Source organism: Biomphalaria glabrata, chromosome 10 (genome assembly GCF_947242115.1).
Source record: "Biomphalaria glabrata chromosome 10, xgBioGlab47.1, whole genome shotgun sequence".
Lineage (NCBI taxonomy): Eukaryota > Metazoa > Mollusca > Gastropoda > Planorbidae > Biomphalaria > Biomphalaria glabrata.
Window position 1 is genome coordinate 9,733,762 of NC_074720.1, and position 21,593 is coordinate 9,755,354.

The 21,593-nt window shown below is 35.8% G+C and overlaps 1 long non-coding RNA gene across 2 annotated transcripts in view; it reads right to left on the reverse strand.

The window, feature by feature from the left end:
- Nucleotides 1–21,593, reverse strand: part of LOC106059516 (uncharacterized) — a 70,579-nt gene that overhangs the window by 15,390 nt on the left and 33,596 nt on the right. For both annotated transcript variants that reach the window (XR_008780266.1, XR_008780265.1), the window contains exon 3: nucleotides 3,501–3,553. This is a non-coding gene — a long non-coding RNA (uncharacterized LOC106059516). The remainder of the gene's footprint in view (nucleotides 1–3,500; nucleotides 3,554–21,593) is intronic.

Consider the following 21,593-nt stretch of genomic DNA (forward strand, 5'->3'; position numbering starts at 1 on the left):
GAATTTCTGTTTACAAAATTAAATATTTTATTCCTTCACGTAGAAACCATGAAAAACTATATTTAGCAAGAACACACTTTATACTTCTAATTTAAATCAATCTAAATACCACTCTATTATTTTTAGCTTAAAACTTAAGAACTGAATAAACTCTTACATAAGCTCGTTAACTTTCTATATAGTTTTCAGACCAAAAGCTTAAGAATATTCTCCTTTCAGAAATGAATTATCTCCCTTCCATAAATGAACTCGTGTAGAAACTGGAAGCTACAGGAATGTAAACCATTTCCAGTTAGCACTTCTCTTTAATGCTTATCCCACATGATACTATTATTGTAATAGTTTGGCACAACAAAGATCCTGAGGCGTTGAAGGGAAGTTAAAGTATTATTGCAATGATCGCAATCTTCCAAACATTAATTCCACTTTGAAATGCAATGCCAAAAAAAAAAAACAAAAAAAAGATTAAGGAAAAATAAAATCCGACTGTCGAAAAGAAAGAGTATTTGTAGAGCTTATCTATTTAGTCCACTGCTTATGGTTTATAGTCACAATAAACAGCGGTCGGTACACTGTACAATGGTTATGTTCACATTTGTACAAGGATACTCAAAAGTCTTTATAGTAACACGGCAATCTATATAAACTGACACCACCTTTGTGCATGATCACGTTTCGTAGTAAGTCAACACATTGTACATACACTGAACATACGTATTGGTAAACTCAACAGGGTAAATCTATTTAACAAAGAGATCCCCATCAAAGTGTAACCGTTGTCCATTGTCCATCTGACCTACATAGATTACATCCGTAGACATCCTGACAATTTTACTGAAGTAAATCTGACGTCAGTCTTTAAATTGCAAGGGCCTTTGTGGTTCAATATTTAGAAAGCTGCATTATCTTTCCAAAACCTCGAAGCTCTATGGGAGAAGGAGGGTCGTGATAATCTCAATACATTGTTTTGTTTTAGCTCATTCCATTTCAGTTTATTATAAGCTGCGATTTATTAGCATGCTATTAGAACGTGGAATGGGTTGCCTGAGTCAGCCAGGAAAACCAATGACTTGTCAGATTAACATGCATGACTGCATTGACCTAGAAACACGCGTAGGACATAATCATCTTTTTGAAGTAACATCTTTATTTCACAAGAAGATAAGTAAACCTGTGTTAAGACCCGTGGCTGTGTTCCGTGTAGAGTGTTAATTAGGGTCACGTTGAGGTAACTACGTTGTTAAAGCTCTTTTTTTTTTATATTGTAAAAACAAAAAACCAACCAACTTGTGAGGACGTTACAAAGAGATCCAATTAAAAGAAGTTTCCCTTCACAAACGTGCCACTATTAATTATACAAGCGAGAACATTAATGAGGATAAAAATATCTGATATGCTATGTGGCAATTCAACAAATGCATTTTTTGTGTACATGTTCATTTTTATTTCCTTTTCGAACAAATTAACTGAGTTGTGTTTTTCCCATTCATTGATGCATTAGAAAACTTATATCAGCTCACTCTGTCTGTCTGTCTGTCTGTCTGTTAGAAAGTTTGAACACGTCCTTTATTCCTTCATCACCCTTTCTTGTTGGAAATTGAAATGTTACGCCCATTTTATCTTTGACTTAGACAATAAATGAATCAATAAAAAAAAATATATAACCAATCAGAAGATTGATTTCTTATTATCAATTATTGTGTTTCAAACCAACAGGGGAAAATAATCCATCACTATTCACATATACAGTTAAATATGGTCGGGTTTTGTCCCATTGAAGAATTGTACATGTTATCTCTCCTACTCATTTTCGGATCAAGTTGAAATTTTAAACAAATAAAACATAAATCAATTATAATATTAACCAATTAGTCAATTAAATATTGGTTATTATTTTTTTTATTAAAAAAGGGAAATAACTACTACATCATAGACATGTGTAGTTGTAAATGTTTAGTTCTTCCCCTTGGGTAAGCTTTTTTTTTTTTAAAGGATTATTAAATATTTTGCTTGTTTTGTTTGTCATTAATAAAACTCAATGTTAGATAATTGAAATATTTCGCTACAAATGTCGTTTGATTGAAGATGACATACAGTAGCTAATTATTTTAATAACATGCTAAAGATTTGAAACATTTCACAATTTGATTCCTGATTTGGTCACTGATGATCACCTTGACAATGGTAAGTATATTAGGTCTATTTTGTGTTTCTAGTAGCCACTTCCCTCCTAGTCTGGGTGATGGCTGGTTTATTTGAGTTCTAAAGGTATTCTAATAACGGCTTCTCTCTCTCTCTCTCTCTCTCTCTCTCTCTCAGTTTATCAGGGTTTCTCATCCATCATTGGGAAGATCATCCTAAAGTATAGCACAAATCTTTATTTCTAGTTGATCGGCTGTATAGTTTAAAAACCAGGCTTAGTTTTGCTTCTATCTTAATGGATTTTACTTCTTCGGGTAAATCTTATGGCGTTTCAGTAATTCACCCATCATTGTTTCCACAGTAGGCTCCTGGACATAATGAGGCATCTTAGATATGCGAGTTGTTTTTTTTAAGTTCTTCTCGTTCTGATGTTCAATATCTCTTGGTCGAAATGTCGAAATCCTTTCATCTTCACGCATTACTTACTTTTTGATGGTCGAAATGTCCTACTTCGTATAATGTAACTCGCTTGGTTCTGTTTTGTGTCGTCTCTATTGTTTATATTATCAAAGTATATCACAGTCCTCCTATTATCTGAGTAGGCTGAAGGCTGTTAAATTAGAGAGCGTTGGGATAGAATAGCACTACGATTAATGATGTCATGATGAATGTTGTTGTGGACTATATACGGACACTATTTGTGGCTGCACCTTTCCTTTTATGTGAAGACCGATTGCCGATGGCATTTTTTTTTCTACACTGACGAAGAAGGCATAAAGGTAAAAATGCAACTGTAATCAATTCTAGACAAACTTAATTTATTTGATTTTTTTATGATAGCTAAATGTCAGGTTGGAATATACTATGCTTATCTCTGTAAAAAGTCTAGATACAAACTTAATTATACAATACACATTAAACATAAAACAGGTGTATGGTGTTGGTGATACATCACCTGATTCGAGACATTGACATGATCAACACTTAGACAAAACAATAATCAAAATTAATAATCCAATGTGTATGTTATATCATAAAATATATCTTTACAACCTATTTAAATGTAAAATACAGATATCAATAGAATAAATGTTTTATTATTTTCTGTAATTATGGAGTTATATTTAATTTCTTAATATTTTGTTAAGCTCAACTTTTTTCAAACATATGAAACAAACAAAAAAAATATTTCTAAATATACTAAAATATAAAAAAATAATTAGTTATAATAATGATAGTAATAATAATTATGGTTATAATATGAAACATACATATATATATCTCATAGGGTTCTAAATAATAATCTGTATCACATAACTTAGTGATTTTTTTACGTTGAAAAATATTAGGCTGCTTACCGTATCTCTTTTTTCTTTATATGTAGGCACATCGCTTTCTTGTAGACTGTAGGCTGTGCAATAGAAATATACAATAGTTTACGGTATGCAAAAAGGTTTTATTCAGTATCAAAGTAGAAATAATTGGTTTCGCACGATTTCCAATACAATATACATGTACTCGAGGGACTGAGGTTAGGGGTTAAAGTGTTAAAGGTTAGGAAAACGGAGAAGTACAGTAAAAACAATCCATCTTTGAACCCTTGCGATATACATGGAAGATGATGTCAATGTCAACTGTTTCTGTGGCCCACGGTTAACGAGCGTGTCATGTGGCCAGCACAAAGACCAAACACTTTATATTTCCCCTACTAATGCCAGGTACCCATTAGAGCTGGGTGGACCTCAGAGGCGCCCGAAATTAATAATTAATAACCCTAAACCCAGTTTTCACCACGATACGAACACGGGACACTCGGTTCGGAAGTTAAGCGTTTTATCACTCAACCACTTCGCCTCAATGAATACATTGAACATTAAAACAAAAAACAACATTTCTCCCTTTCAGATCCTTTCTCATTTGCTTCAATAGTAGACGATAAATGAGAATGTCTATTTGTGACCATAACGACCAGCTGCTTTCTACTTTTCCAAACAAATGCTAGAAACCCAATAATGTTGTGTGCACTTAAGGGACTCCTAAAAAGTCTCGACGTTCGAAATCCCAGTAGTTACCAAGATTCGAACTCACGTTCAAATCGGAAACTTAAATCTTCACCACTCGGCCACCACGAGCTAGATAAAACGTAAAAAGGAAGAGATTTATATTTTCGCACAAAGATACGAACTCGAAACGTTCAAATCGGAAACTTAAGTCTTCACCACTCGGCCATCACGAGCTAGATAAAATGTAAAATGGAAGAGATTTATATTTTCGTACAAAGTAGTCGTCACTTTTTGTTTGACTCAGATTTGTGCTCAACATAATGTAAATATCATTTAGAACAATGTCACCAGACTATCACTTTGTTTGCATGTTGTTTCAGAGTCCTCTAGAGTGTTTCCTCCCGACCCATGTCCCTTAATCCCAGGAGTCACTTGTTGCTGCCTCAATGAATGCGGATGTTCTTGATCGACCCTTAAACCCCGATGTTTGAGCTGTAGGCAATGACGTCAAGGATAATGGAACGTCAAGAGACCAACATGGCGACTGTTCTCGTCTGCACATCGTGAACGGAAATGATGTCATTTTGCTTTATAAAATGGTACAGTATTTTTTAAACACATTTTTTTAGCGGCTCCCTTAAGGGGAAATGCCGTTATTAGATTTGTATAAAACGTCCATCTGTATGTCTGTCCGTCCATCTGTCTGTTCATCTGTCTAAAAAAAACTAGAAGAGAAATTAGCAAATTTATTTCGCCATACGTTGTGGCCTGCAAAGCTTAGGTTCAACGGCCAATTTTTTTTTTTCTAAAAGCAAAACATTTTGATTTTTAAAACTAGTTATGCAAGCGATTTTTTTTTTCATAAAAATACACCACTTCTAAAACAATACATAAATGTAAGGGAGATTATATAATCAAAATGTTAACAAAGAAAGATAATTTATGTGTATATTCTGTATCACTTATCCATATGTTTTTAAGTAAGACATACACAATCTCATGGAACTACACATGTGTGTTATAGTTTCATTTCGCTAAGTAGTTATGCCTTAGAAAAAACTTCCTTACATTGAGAGTTGGATCAAGTTCGATCTCGAGCCATCTCAATTCGAGGAAGAAGTTATTTCGGTAAGACAAGAACCGATAATCCCATGAATGTTTAATCTGTTAATCAGTGCTTGGATTTTGCTTTGAGAATAATTTAATTACCCCTCCGCCCTTTCAGTGTCACAGTGACTAAATGGAATCTTTTTTTTTCCTTTCTACCCGCCACTCTTTCAATCTCTCTCTCATTTACTATGCCTTATTTTATTTCTCCCTTTTATTTTCTGCATCCCTAACAATCGTATAAACCATTTTTAATCATTAATTTATACATATATAAGTTAATTCTTATACACGTCTGTATATACGATAGGATGAATAGTAGAAGTAATCTTTATTGTCCGTATGGAAATTTGTCTTACAATTTGTGCATTACACCAAACAAAAAACATTATAACTATAGAAACCAAAGTGTACATTCACACCAGACTCACTCATAATTTACATGTGACAAAGTTTATATCAGATTGTTCCTATTTAATGATTCAATAGACAGAGTTAATGGAATTTCTCGAGGCGCACAAGATGAGAGGCGGCCTAAAGGGGGCTACGAGTGGGGCAACCGCATCAGACCCCGCGCCCGAGATTTGCCCATCGATAGGAGATTCCATTGTCACCGTCAGCTTTGGAAAACAGACCAGTTCTCGTAAACGAGGACATGTTACTCAATATTTTGGAAGCCCCTTCCCGGCAACTATATGATAACAATTACCAGGCACCAGACCAGCTCTCGTAAACGAGGACATGTTACTCAATATTTTGGAAGCCCCTTCCCGGCAACTATATGATAACAATTACCAGGCACCAGACCAGCTCTCGTAAACGAGGACATGTTACTCCATATTTTGGAAGCCCCTTCCCGGCAACTATATGATAACAATTACCAGGCACCAGACCAGCTCTCGTAAACGAGGACATGTTACTCCATATTTTGGAAGCCCCTTCCCGGCAACTATATGATAACAATTACCAGGCAAAGCCAAAATATCATAACATTTTTTGTTTCGAATCATCGTATTGTCAGTACCTAAGTAAGATTCCATGTTTTGTAACAATTGCCTATAGCAAAATAGGCGGACGAGCCCGTTAGCATGATGTGGTACGTATATACAGTCTACGCTTGTTTTGAAAAATGTGCTAATGTTTCGGATGTTCCTTAAAACTCCTTTGCCCAAACCTCCCCATAGGACGACGTGTGATGGCAGTAGGAAGGGCATGAACCCAGGACCATCGAGACTACCGAACGACAGCAGCGCGCATACTACACGACCAGCAGGGCCGGCCCTAAATGACTTTTTTCTTTTTCTTTCAGGAGATTTTAATAATGTCAGGAGATTTCCAGGAGAGGTCCTGGAAAATCAGGAGGCCGCAGAAACCCTTTTATTATATATAAGTTATTATGATTTAATTTTTAAAGTTACACCTAGAATTAGCGCGGGGCCTTTGAAAGTTCGGGGCCCGATGCGGCCGCATAGGTTGCAGTGGCCTAAGGCCGGCCCTGACGACCAAGCAGCCATTAGGGCTCCCAAATCATTATATGACACTCCCCAGGGGCCCCGCGTACTGCCAATGCCGCCTATGACAAGATGAATAGGTTAAGTGTAGACATATGTAATATCAATACAGCTTCTTGTTTCTTTTTTTTTTATCTGTTTCTCCTTGTAACATACCTTCTTGACCAGCAGAGTCGACCTTTAAATTCGACCGTGGCGTTTCATTTACATTGATTCTATTTCCAATTCAAGAAACACTCCCCCTCCCCTTTTCGCTGTAGAGTTGGAAGCCACGCTTCAGTAGCTTAATCCTCCATATTTCCATATTCTAGCGTGCTGAAAGTATAACGTACCCTTAGTTTTAACATTTTTCGGACACGACATGTGACCTAGTCAAGGTCGTAGTCAATGTGAAGGGTGAGAAGGAACAGGGAACGGAACTGTAACTATCAAAAGATGACAACAACAGAGAAATAATTATCGCATTGTTCATATAGTAATACGAACACTTCCAAAGACCAGGCCCATAGAAAGATAGACAACTGATTACAAAGATAGAAAACTTTGAATTCACGAAGGACTGTATTTTTATAAGGTAGATTTTTTTTTTGCTTTTTATAAAAGGCATGTCCTCACATCAATGCCCAACTAATGAGAGAAACAGTAACTTAGATAAGCACATGTATGATACGCTTCTTATTCCTTTTGCTAGAACAAATTCGTACAAGAGCTTCCTATTTCCTAGTATCCTTAGAGCATTGAAAGGGTTGATTAAAATAACCAGGAAATGATTGACTTTAGCAGAATTAAGGTCTCTAATTAACAAGCACGACTAGATTTATATGCGAAGGACGTCATTATCTTCTTTTTGTTTTTATAGGAAAGTCTTGTATGATAAGATAAGATAAGATAAGATAAGATAAGATAGGATAGGATAAGATAAGATAAGATGGTGTGATGCATCCTTCCTGTAGAACGAATCTTGACACAAATAAGCCTTTCCTCGTTCCCGGCATTCAAGCTTTTCAACAGAATATCAATGTAAGGGGTCTGAGCCACTGTAACCATATCTTTAAACCATCCTGCTTATTCGACTACTCACACCAAACTTTTGTCTGGTCTAGAGCATGCGCATTAATCCATACAGTCACATATCTTCATCGAATGTACGCGACCTCTTGAGAACACTACGCTGCGCGATTAGAGGCTACTTCTAAGAGAACATCTACTCTGAGCACTTCGTTTTGTGTATAAATATTGATTAAAAGGGAATAACTCATTTTCGATAAACCAGATCCAAATCAGATCTGACTTTCTGAAAATAGTGCAACTTTTGAAAGATATGTGGGTACCTCAGACATTCAATTGATCTTAATATTTAATATCATAAACAAAAGCGATACAAAATAAAATACGTGGAAAACAGAACATTGAAAATAAAATTAGAAACAATGAAAGGAACACAAAAATGTACAGCTCTCAGCACATTTCCTATGACGTCTGCACTCACGTCTGCTAACTTTTGGATGACGTCTGCACATACGTCTGAAAACTTTTGTTCTCTAATGCTTATGTTTTTTAAAATTCTCTAAACAGAATATTTCTCTCCTGGACTATTAATAAACCCAAGGTAAACAACTCGTCCAAATTGCCACAAGCAGAACGCGGCATGAAAAGATGAAATTAAACTTTCATTAAAATTTTTGCTGACGTTGACGTAGAGAGTTTAACTATATAACATTTTTTTATTCAGTTAAAATATTTCATGGAATGTACAAACGAAACGAAACGGAAAGTGCCTACCGTTTGTTTACCATTAAAAGAATTAAAATAGCTCACAATACGTACGACGATAAAAGTACACGTACCACTATACACTAATGTTAATAAACATGGGTACACACTAGATCAGGGTTTCTCAACCTGTGTGTCGTGACCCCTTGGTGGTCGATTGACGATTTGCCAGGGGTCGCCTAAGACTATAAAAAATATTGATTGTTTTTGTCTACTCTTCTATTGCTGTGTGGGTGGGGGTCGCGGCATGGTGGGGGATTGTAAAAAAAAAAAAAAAAGGGGTCGCCGAGCTTAAAAGGTTGAGAACCGCTGCACTAGATGCTAGATCTAGCGTTCTCGATTTGTCCTTCCCTGGGATTACGATAGACCTCTAACACAATGTAGTTTGTTTTCTTTCTCTATTTGTTTAATTGAAAAGGAAACAATCTTGTAAGGTAACCTTCTTTAAGTCTAAGAACAAGAAAAACATTTTTGAAAAATACTTTAAAACAAATAATAATAATCTTTATTATCCGTAAGGAAATTTGTCTTACAATTTGTGCATTACACCAAACAAAAAACATTATAACTATAAGAAACCAAAGTGTACATTCACACCAGACTCACTCATAATTTACATGTGACAAAGTTTATACCAGATTGTTCTTATTTAATGATTTGATTGCCAGGGGAACAAAAGAGTGTTTGTGTCTGTTTGTCTTTGCTATCGGTGTCTTGTATCTCTTTTGTGATGGTAAAATCACAAAGTCCTGACACAAAGGGTGATTCTTTATTTCGAGGATCTTGTTAGCTTTTTTATAGATGTTTGTCTCAAACAACTGCCCAAATGGGGTTTGTTTTTTGCCAATGATTTTGCCAGCAGCATTTAGGATTCTATTAAGTTTATTTTTATTTTTAATGCTCAGATTGCCGTACCAGGCAGTGATATTGAAACTTAAAATATTGCAGATGTGAGCGTGATAAAACATAGCCAAGGCCTTTTCGCTAACATTAAACGAGGACAGTTTTCTTAGTAGTCGTAATCTTTGCTGCCCTTTTTTGCTGATATAATCAGTATTTGCAGTAAAATTTAGTTTATTGTCTAGGATAGTACCAAGGTATTTAAAGGTCATGCTGCGCGCAGTTTTATCAATTAGTTAGGATCAGTCATGTAATTAAATATGTAATGTAATCTAGAGTTTTTCTAGACTAAGAATTATAAATCTGTGCGATTATAAGTATTTTTAACGATTGTTTTTGTTAAGCGCAATTTCATGTTTTAGCTTTCTCAATACTCTATGATCCTATCACTTGTCAGGACCAGTTGGAAAGGGGTGGGAGGAAAAGAAGGGGGCATTTGGGTAATCACTTTTTTTTTTTGCATTTATAAAAAAAAAAGTGAAAGACATGAAGCCTCATCGGCCTCCTCAAGTCAATACACTAACCACTATGCTAGCGAATCTCTTATAAAAATATAAGGTTTTATAGATATCTATTGTTAGCTTCAAACTTTAAAGCGGCGACCTACAAAGAATAAAGGCGGCTAATTCAACTTATTCCACTAAATCAGTCAAGTACAATTTCTTTCCCTTGTTCGCGATAGCAAACAAAATAATTAATAACCATTAGTTAATTAACTAATTGGCTATTCTTTTTAGTGATTCTTGATTTGACAGATAAAGGAAATAATTGTGCAAAATTTCAGCTTGATCCGAGATCGGGATTGGTAGAAACATTTTAGCAGACATAGTGAGTTGACAGCTTTGTAAAAAAATATCAACTTCTCTTTCTTTCTGAAAGATCAATTTACCCTACATACAATGCAGGAAGAACGGGGCCTAATGAGTGCTAAAAATCTTGACCAAGGGTTATGGGTAAAGATGAAAAATATAATATCGAGATACGGGGTTTTTAGAAAGTCCAATCAAGTTTAAATGGGTCGGCTTATAGAAATAGATAATTTTACAGCGTATGTCCATGAATTGCAGAATCTATCGATTCTTTTTGTCTCCTTGTGTAAAGATACTGTTACTCTGTAAATGCGGCGTAACAAACAGCGAATGAGAGATGTCAATCTTCAATTACTTCTTACACAGCTCAGATCAAATCCTTTCGAGTTCTAAATGTGCTTTCACTTTCCTGATTTGTGCTTTTCTTAGTATTCTACAGAGTCATTGGAACATTAAGTCGCTGACTGGCATAACCAGTGCTGGATTTACCTAAAGGCGACATTAAGCTATAGTTTAGCGCCCCCACTGATTGTGGGGCCCCAAATATTGTTTTGAAGAAAAATCAAAGCAATAAATTGCAGGGAGCCCCATATCTCAAATAGTTTAGGGCCTTACCAAGCCTAGATCCGGCTCTTGCCAGATTTGTGTTTTCTGTTACAGAGAATCAGAAGTGGACTGCTGCTAGTGACACTACATACACATAATTGGCGTTTTTTTGAAATAAAGCAGTAAAACGAAATAGATAGTCTGACTGCATGAAGGAAATAAGAAAAAAAAAAAGATAATTATCTGGTAAATTTATACTACTAGCAGCCTCAAGCCTCAAACCAATAGAAACATCAAGCTTCAAAAAGAGCTAGAATTCAAAGTAGAATTTCAAAACATTGAATTTGATATATTTCAAAAGATTTTTTTTTTTTTTTTTTGCACATTAAATTGTAGGTAATTTTATGAACGTTTTCAATTGGTTAAAATATCTCGAATGAATTAGATCTGATATAAGTATTAATTATTTATTGGCTGTCGTCATAGTGAGCAGCCTTTAAGACTGTGAATATCTGGCTTATCATAATTCAGACATTAAAAAAATTTATACTTTTTTAAAAGATATATCTTACAAAGACAATACCTCTAATTTTAAATATAATAAAATAATTTTAAAAAATATTTGGTTCAATAGGGTATCGAAACCGTGAAACCGTGAGCTGCTAAAACGTACGCATCTTTTTATTCGGCCTGCGAGGAACAGGGCCGGCCTTAGGCCACTGCAGTCTATGCGGTCGCAGTGGGCCCCGCGCTTTTATAGGCCCCGCGCTAATTCTAAGTGCACATTATTAAATTAAATCATTATAACGTATATAAAATAACAGGGTTTTCGCGACCTCCTGATTTTCCAGGGTCTCCAGGAAATCTCATGAAAAGGCAAAATGTACGATAAAGTCCTGAACTTTTTTTGAATTTATTCAAATCTCCTGAAGAATAGACAAAATTGACATTTTGGGGTGCCAATAAATAAAAAGTGGCATTGCGAGCTTTCATTTGATAAAAATTTATTGCAAAGACGAAAATAGGCCTATTTTCTAATTGAAAAAAAATAATTTTGACATTATGCTTATCCCTACCCAGACTAGGCCCCGCGCGATCCGTTTCGCATAGGGCCTCGCAAATGCTAGGGCCGGCCCTGGCGAGGAAGATATATTCGTGCGGTTATTTCTTTGTCTATTCATTATATGGATATCTAGATTTGACACTAGACCTAAAGTTCTGATTTCGAACTCTTAAAATCCAGTCTAGATATAGTTCTAGATGTAATCTATATTAGATTTAGGTAAACATATAAGCAACGCTTATTAACTTCAATAAAATTGAAGCAACTTTAAATTTGCTTAGTTATGGCTAATTATGGTAATTCTTCTGACTACGCATTGCAGGCTCAAGACCTAGACCTGGACCTCCAGCCAAATTTATATTTATTTATATTTTACTTTTAAAAAATTATAGGAGGCACGGTGGCTGAGCTATAAAACGCTTGACTTTAAACTGGGAGACCAGGGTTCGAATCCTGGTGAAGACTGGGATTTTTAATTTCGGGATCTTTGGGTGCCTCTGAGTCCACCCAGCTCTAATGGGTACCTGACATTAGTTGGGAAAAAGTCGTTGGTCGTTGTGCTAGCCACAGGACACCCTCGTAAATCGTAAACCACAGAAACAGACGACCTATAGACCACAAGGTCTGAAAAGGGAACTTTTTTTTTACTTTAAAAAAAAAATTATAACGGTGGTCAACGAGCTAGTAATTCTTTCTTTTTTTTCTGCAGTATAAATCAATTGCTAAATTTCTAGGAAAATCGCTAGAGGCCTTTTTGAGATCAGCTGTCCAGGTTTCTGGGTCCAGTTCACGAAGTTCTGACTTCAAAATTTATTATAAAATAATATCAATAACATAGTAATCGGAATAACTTTGTTAGTTGAATTTGGTATTTTCATTTAATGAATGTAACTGATTATCTTACAAAAATATAATTTTTTAAAATTGTTAAATTTCAGAAATATAATTTTGATAATGCAGATTTTCCAACATGGAGTAGAATCCCTAACAACAAATGTTTTGGTGTTTCCGGTGTAAAGATGAAGGACACTTTGATCAGCGGTGTTTTTACAAATCATTCTTGAAATATTTTTATACAGGACTGTAGAATCAATTTTCTAACCTCTTTGGCTTGTAGGATAGATCAATTTTGAGTTTTTTTTAGTTGGCAACTGTAATCTCTCAATATGGGGTCCTAGACTTTGTTTATTTTAATTATTTATTTTAAAATCGTTCGATCTTTCTCTGTTCATTTTCTTACGTTTATCTTTAGGTTTCATTACATCGCCACCACTTACGTTCATATCGCTTTGTCTTCTTTTTTTCTCTCTTTTTTTAATTTAATGCTTGCAGAAAGTAAACGGGAACTTCCGATAATAAACAAACAAGCGCGGAGACATGCTGTTAGATTTGGATATTTCCTAGTTACATTTTGGTATTTGATTGAAACCAATGCTGTACATCGGTCTTGTTTTGAGCTTTTTAGGAATTTATCAAACTAATAGAGTCGATTTTTATTGTTATTACTAGTACATTTAAAGGCCGCATCACAAACCAAGAGATTAGAGACAGGGTTACTGCAGCGATTGGAACCCCATGATGACCTGCTAACTAACGTAAAAAAAAATGCAAGCTAAAAATCTATGGCCATATTACAAGATCTTTGGGGCTCGCAATGACCTTCCTTCAGGGAAAAGTACCAGGAAAAAGAAGAGGTAGACAGAGAAAGCGATGGAAAGACAACATAAAAGAATGGACGGGCCTGTCATTGAAAGAGGCTCTAAGGCAAAAGACAGAGAGGAATGGAGAACGACGGTCGCACGGTCCAACAGACTAAGGGATAGGTAAAGGTGAATTACAGTATTGAACTGACTTTCATTCTTGGGCACTACCGGGGTCATGATTAATTAAAGGAAAACAAAAATTCACTGTATTTGTAAACAATAACAACAAAAATACAAAGAATAAAAAAAAAAGGGGTTTCTGAATGCTAGAACGTGAGAAGCCCTGACGTAAACTAAGGCAGGGCTTTTCTTAATGAGCTGTGTTCATCACACGATCAGGAATAAGCGAAAGAGTAAAAAAAAAAAAAGGAAGAGGGAGGGGGGAGGAGAGTGTATGAGGTAAGAGGTATAAAAAAAACTAAATAACGGACGGACCGGAAAGTGGGAGAGGCAGGAATCAATGAGCACTTCAAGTGAGGGGCATTAAGGGAGGTAAATAGGCTTGAACAAAAGTAAGGACAAGGGGAGACAAGCCAGTGTCCTCGATATGAAAATATTAAAATCTTTTTCGTTTTTTTTTTGTTTTTATTTTTTGAAGAAGTCCAACACTCCCCAGGAGGTGGGCTGACACACACACAAAAAACAAAGACAATTTCCCAGCATCACATACTTGACACTTTTGATAGGTTATTTTTTTATTTATATATATGGGCTCGCAAAGACGTTCCTTCAGGGAACAGTTGCAGGTAAAAGAAGAAAGGGCAGACAGAGAGAGAGAGAGATATTGGGAGACAACCTAAAAGAATGGGACCGGCCTATCATTGAAAGAAATGATATCCAAGGCAAAAGACAGAGTAATGGAGTAGGGTAAAGGCATAGGTGAAGTTGAAAGGGAAATATGTTCACTTGGTATTCTTAAAATGCACCATTAGTAAGGAAAGTCAAACATCCTTTCGCAGAAAGGATTTTAGAAAGGATTATAATCATTAAGTTATACATATCTGCTCCCGTTAGTATAAGCGCCATTTTACTGACTACGATGTAAATGTTGAAATGTAACCTTCCTAAGTTCGAATACAATATTAAAAATTTAATGTAACCTTCCTAAGTTCGAATACAATTGTAACAATTTAATGTAACCTCCCTAATTTCGAATACCCCATCGCGTTTCATTTAAATATATTTTCAAATGAATAAAATGACAACATTTCACCATTCGTTCTCTTCGTATGAAAAAAATAAAGACATCGTTTGAGACATTGACGCACACATCACGTGACAGACATCGTGGCTCTACAGCTTTACTAACATGAACTGAGAAGGAGTTCAAAACTTTTTGTGTTTTTTTAAATATTTAAACTTTTTTTTTCTATCAAATCACTATCCGTGGAGATGTTATTGTCTTGGGGGTGTCTGATTCATTGTTCTCAAACTAATTAAACTATCGATTAATTAAATTTATCGTTTTATTGTCTAAGATTGTGCTCTCTGTTATTTGATTCAAGAGAGACATTGATATCATGACATTCTCTGCCTCATGCAAAAGTATCCATTGGCTTACAGACCCACTACAAACACTTAATTGGTTTTGATCATCTATTTCTATCCTAGTTTAACAACAACGGATGTATGCAAACGAGACAGGAAGATCTTCAAAATCAACACTTGCAGTTGGGAAAAAGTCTCACTGGATAAATCCATGTGGAGAGCGAGCATAAAGGAAGAGACCCGGATTGCAGATGCCATACACAACAGTAGTAGAAAGATGGGTGAAAATGCAACGGCGCCTGGTGATTACATATACCAAACCTGTGACCGCAGATGTGTATCAAGGATTGGCCTCTTTATTCACACAAGAAGTTACAAAGGAAGATTTATATTTTCACAGACGTAAAAGGCCAGAGACAGACAGAGAATTAGTTTTGTTATTCGTTTACTAGCAAAATAAAATTATTTTTTTTTCAAAAAAAAAAATCAAACAAAAACAAAGCTTATCTAAAGGCAATACATCCACATGAATCAAAACACTATCTAAGACTAAGGCTGCTTTATTGATCCGTATGGAAATTTGTTGTGATTACAAGGACTCCTTTTCTCAGATAAAAACAACAGACACAACATGAAGAGTTCATTCAGCGACTACACACAGACATCTTGATCCTTTTCATGTTTCTTGATCAACGAGTGGCGGAGTAAGGAACGAACGAGTTTTTATACCGCTCAATACTGTAGAATCTATTTCCATTGTCATATTCAAATGTATTTTTTTACCACTAATTAATTATTTAACTTAAAAAAATAATTAATTATGTTTCGTTAGGTGTGTAAAGTTTCAACTTGATCCGAGATTGGGAATGACGAGAAACGTGTACGAACATTGTACCAGACAGACAGCGTGAGTTGATAACAAGCTTTTTAAGAAGTGGTCAGACGTTTAGAACATTGATAAGCTATTACATATATCAGAAACATATTTTAATCTATCATTGCTTCCTGAGAAAAAGAATTCGATGTCTGAGATAAGTGTTTTCTGTCTGCTGACATGGAAAGATACACTGAGAGGTTTTTCCATATGTTTCTTTAACAAAATTTGATTTAAACCAGAAAGCCTAGTGCTTGAATATAATATAGATTAGATCAATGTCCATAACAAGAAAACTACTTTCTATATCTTTCCAACTGTTACGTTGCATTGTGAGCTAGCTGCTTAAATCAGTTCTAGAGAAATACTTCTATTTCTAAAGAGAGAGAGAAAGAGAAAGAGAGGGGGGAGGGAGAGAGAGAGAGAGGGATAGAGAGAGGGAGAGGGAGAGAGAGAGAGAGAGGGAGAGAGAGAGAAAGAGAGAGAGAGAAAGAGATAGAGAAGGAGAGAGAAAGGGAGAGAGAGAGGGAGAGAAGGAGCGGGAGAGAGAGAGAGGGTGGGGGAGAGAGGGAGAGAGAGATGAAGAGAGAGAGAGGGGGGAGAGAGAGGGTGAGGGAGAGAAAGAGAGAAAGAGATAGAGAAGGAGAGAGAAAGGGAGATAAAGAGAGGGAGAGGGAGAGGGAGAGAAGGAGCGGGAGAGAGAGGGAGAGAGAGGGAGAGAGAGAGAGAGAGAGAGGAGAGAGAGAGAGGGGAGAGAGAGAGAGAGAGAAAGAGACAGAGAGAAAAAGAGAGAGAGAGAGAAACGGTGAAGGGGAGTAAATAAGAGGAAAATACACCAGAACAAAGGTTATACGTTAAAAAAGAGCGTTTAAAAATACAATTTTAATGAATTTTAAATGTATTAAACCCTTTTTAACCAAATACAAAAATCAATGCAAGCTCAAGAAAGCGGCAGTGTACTTCAATTGAGTCAAGTGTATTTTATGTCCAGTTTTACGAAACGTAAATCAACTTTCCAAACACATGATCCGAATGGAAAGATTTATCTCCACATGGGTCATGGCTTTTTGTCCTGCTGCTACTTTAGCAAATGTCTACAATACAATCACCGTTCTTGGGAGAGTTGTGGTCTTTCTACTTGTAGAATTCAAAGATTGCCTTCTTTATTCACTTCTGATGCTGCAAGAGGAAAATGTCAAAGACCATAATAGTTTGTCATAACACGTCCCTGGTTTAAATCCATTTTGTGAGACACTTTAAACTGAGTCTGGCCATAGAATACATAGAGACTTGGAACTTCTAATTCGTCACTTAAGTTATGTTTGCTGAGCTCCAAAAGTAACATGACAAAAAGTCTCCAAGGAATCCCTTTTTATTAAAGTCCATAAAAAGGTCTGTACAGAGCGCACTGGACATTGGAATCAAAAGCGACCTTAGCATTACTCGGAATCCTGAGCTAATCTTATAGGCTACATGGCCTAACATTGTCTCTAATACAACATATCTTGCAAGTACTTTTGTGCTAATTGTTTGAGATGACTGAAATACCCCAGCAATATTGAGGAACAAGGCTTAGATGACAAGCGTTCAAATAAATCCTTAACACTGTATTTCAGTCTATGGCGTTTTGATACGGTACACTAAAATGCGTACCTCATATGTTTCAACTATTAACTAACAGGGAGTCATGTGGCCAGAACAACGGCCAACCGCCTTTACTTTGCCCAACTAAAATCAAGTACTCTTTAAAGTTGGGTGGGCTGAAGCGTGCCCTAAGAATGCCAATATTCAAAATCCCAGTCTTCACCCAGATTCGAAGCCAGGACCCAAAATTCGGAAGCTAAGCTCTTAACCATTCATATGAAAGTATCAAAGAGGAGGAAAAATCCAGATTAAGGATTTTTAAACAGCTTTAAATAATGGCTTTTTCAAATGTTTAAAAGAAAAAGATGACTATTTTTCTCATTGCTAGAATACTGACTAATAAATAATATATATTGTGCAACTGTGTATTTGTGAGTGTGTGTTTTAAATTGCTTATATTGACATATTCTGAATCAACCGATTGTTTAATGATTCTTAGGACTGAATGAATATTTCAAGACTTTGAAGAGCATTGATAGATATATGATACCTAAGAAAGCAAAGGTTTCTCTTATACTCCAAATACTTGTTTTACAAAAGGATTCTTGATTTCACATTCAATGATCATATTACAAACGTGGACATCGGAAACTCAACGCCAATGAGGCACCATGGCGACCTTCTGAACACTGATGCAAAGTTAAGACTGTGCGGCCATAGAATGAAATCCTCGAAACTCGCAAAGACTTTTGTACAGGGAACAGTAACAGGCTAAAGAAGAGGAGGCAAGCAGAGGAAGCGATGGAAATACAACATTAATGAACGGACGGCCCTGTTTGGAAGAGACTTTGATCCTGGCAAAAGACAAAGAGAAAGGGTGAAAGCCGATTGACAGATCATGTGTAGTGCTCCAACAGTCGAGAAGACTAGAGACAGGTAAAGGTTAAAAAATAATTTTCGCAGGCAAACAGAGCTCTTCGCTTATCGCCAGTAATCGAAAACTCGGATGGTTCAAATACACTGTCCTTGATTGGTCAAGATTGTAGTTGATGTCTAGAGTAAATAAGCGCAGTCAAAAGTGATCAAAGGATAAACTAGCTAGCCTTTATGGCAACGTGAAAGATAAGAGTCCAGGCAATACTGTACGATTAATATGTGGTCAACTTTAATCTCTCACATTGCCAAAGCACACCGACGCCTGAAGTCGAATATTTAATGATAGTGACGATATATCTATCACGACAATGAGTGAGACTGTGGTATTCTGCATGAGACATATAACAAATGCGTATATATTTTATGCATGAAACTCATCACTATCATGAAAGATATCTGGCCTACAATTCAAGTACTTCCGTAATGTTGAAACTCACATGTCACCTATGACATTATACAATATGTCTACATCTAGTATTTACATTAGCAATGTTGATAACAAACAATATTCAGGCACACCAACAAACACATCGGAGGCTGCAAGAATATTAAGAAAGGAAATGTAAAGATTACATATCACGATTCCTCTCCCCTTCCTCCTCTTGCTTTGCCCCATAAAGTAAAGGAACATTTAGAATACTCGACACGTGTTGTTACACACTCCATATTTAATTCTTATGAAACTGTAAAACAAACATTACAAATTATCCAACTCTGGGCAGACCCAGGTTCCCAAACCATACAGTTGACGTATAATACCCAATGCTTTTTGAAGTGTTGATAGCATGCGCTTTATTAACGATCAGTTCACACAGGTTGTATTAATCATTAATATTGCCCCTGTTGATTTAAAGCGGCAGGCATTATAATGGCTATAATGAGGACATTTAGGTAATATAGAATTAAACACCTTTTATAATTTTACCGAAACCACGGTGTTTTATGTCTTATGTGCTTATAGCAACTCACTCTGTCTGTCTGGTAACTTATGTGCTTATAGCAACTCACTCTGTCTGTCTGTCTGGTAACTTATGTGCTTATAGCAACTCACTCTGTCTGTCTGTCTGGTAACTTATGTGCTTATAGCAACTCACTCTGTCTGTCTGTCTGGTAACTTATGTGCTTATAGCAACTCACTCTGTCTGTCTGTCTGGTAAAAAGTGTGAATAAGGTTATTTCTTCCACACTCCATCTCGGATCAAGTTGAAATTTTGCACAATTATTTATTTAACATGACATAGCAAGAATTAATAAAAAATTAACCAATTAGTTAATTAACTATTGGTAATTAATTGATTTTTGTTTGAAATCTTGAACAAGAGAGAAATATCGTACTTGACTGAAGTTGATGTTGAATTAGTACCCTTTATACTTTGGAGATAGAAAAGTTTGAAACTAACAATAGATAACTATAAGCATAAGCACTTCACTGGCCCAGTAGTTAGTGTATCGGCTTGAGGACGCTTAGCTCACGAGTTCGAATTCAGGTCGTTCAATTATTATTTTTCTTTTACAAATGCATTTAAAATGCAATCACGACAACATTCACACAAATAGCTCATTCTTTATCCCCGGACTCCTTTCAAAACTGGTCAAGACTAGTGATAGGATCATAGCCTATTGAGAAGCATGAGATTGTACGTAGCAAAAACCATTTGGTAAAAATATTTCTAATTGCATAGATTTATTATTGTCAGTCTAGATTTATTATGAATTTAATTACATGACTAATCCAAACTAATTGATACAACTAAGCTTCCTTCTAAAAAAGAAAGAATTTTTAAATACTTTTCTTGTTCGTAAATTGGTTTGACAGTACTTCATTGCAGACAGCGCACACTGGCTCCATTATTGTTGATTTGAATAATATAATAAAATATACAATAAGAACCCCACTGCAAATACTTTGTCACTTGCGACTTATTAGAATGTTTTAATTATTTTTTGTTTACTGTTCTTTCTATGTTATTACAATATCACCGGAAACTTTGCTTTTCAAACCACTGCTTTGTGATTTGTGTACATATGTTGTACACATAATGTACAAATGTTGGCACTTTATTATGACAATAGGGGCGCGGTAGCTGAGTAATTAGGCGCTTGGCTTAGGAACCTGTGGTCCTAGGTTCAAATCTCGGTGAAAATTGGGATTTTGAATTTCGGCATTTTTAGGTCGCCCCTGAGTCCACCTAACTCTAATGGGAAACAAAAGGCGGTTGGTGAATGTGCTAGCCACATGACTCCCTGTTCGTTAATTGTTGAAACAGATGACTTTAACAACATCTGCCCTATAGATTGCAAGATCTGAAATACGAACTTTTACTTTTGATGACAAAATTTGTTTATCTTAAAGGACTGCATGCGGTGAAACACAGATTGGTAACACACCTCCTTCTTGGAGGCACAGAGCTAAAGAAATGACGGTACAAAGCCAGCTGGCTGCTAGCGAGTGGTACTCTCTTTTTAAATCTCTAATTAGAGGTGATTATTAAAAACAAAACAAAAAATCTTGTTTCTATTTCTACGTTGTGTACTTCTTCTCTAACGATGCTCTTTTACGGAACAAATAAAATATATGAATATAGAAACAATGGAAAGGTCGTGACATCGATTCTCGGAAACTAGAGGACGAGTACCACTTGGCATGGCTTGAAGTACCACTAATTGTTCGCGAACCACTTGTTTGAAAAGCACTGCTTTAACCAGCACAGTGTATAGTTGTGTAGAGCAACCAGCATGTTATTTTTTTTTCCCATTTCGCATTCTTTAACTCTTTCTCTCCTAACTGACAATACCAACGTTCATTCCACCAGAATGTAGTAAATGATTACGGAGAGAAAGAGTTAAAAGCGCCTGCAGCTCATTAACCAGAATAGCTGGTTAGAAGCAGATGAGAGAAACGCTGAGGACTTTAAGTAAAAAAGTACAAGTCTTCACATTTCTATTTGAACATATATATATATATATCTGATGTAGCCTTCATTTTTTTTTTTATTAAACCTTCATCAAACGATCGCTGTTTACCATATCTCTGCAGTTCTTGAATTATTAATGTTTAGTTTTGTGTAAAAATGATGCATAATGGAGCCAAGGTATACAAGTGTCCTTGTAGTAGTAGTATCGATTTGTAAATCATGTTTGAATAGGAGCACGC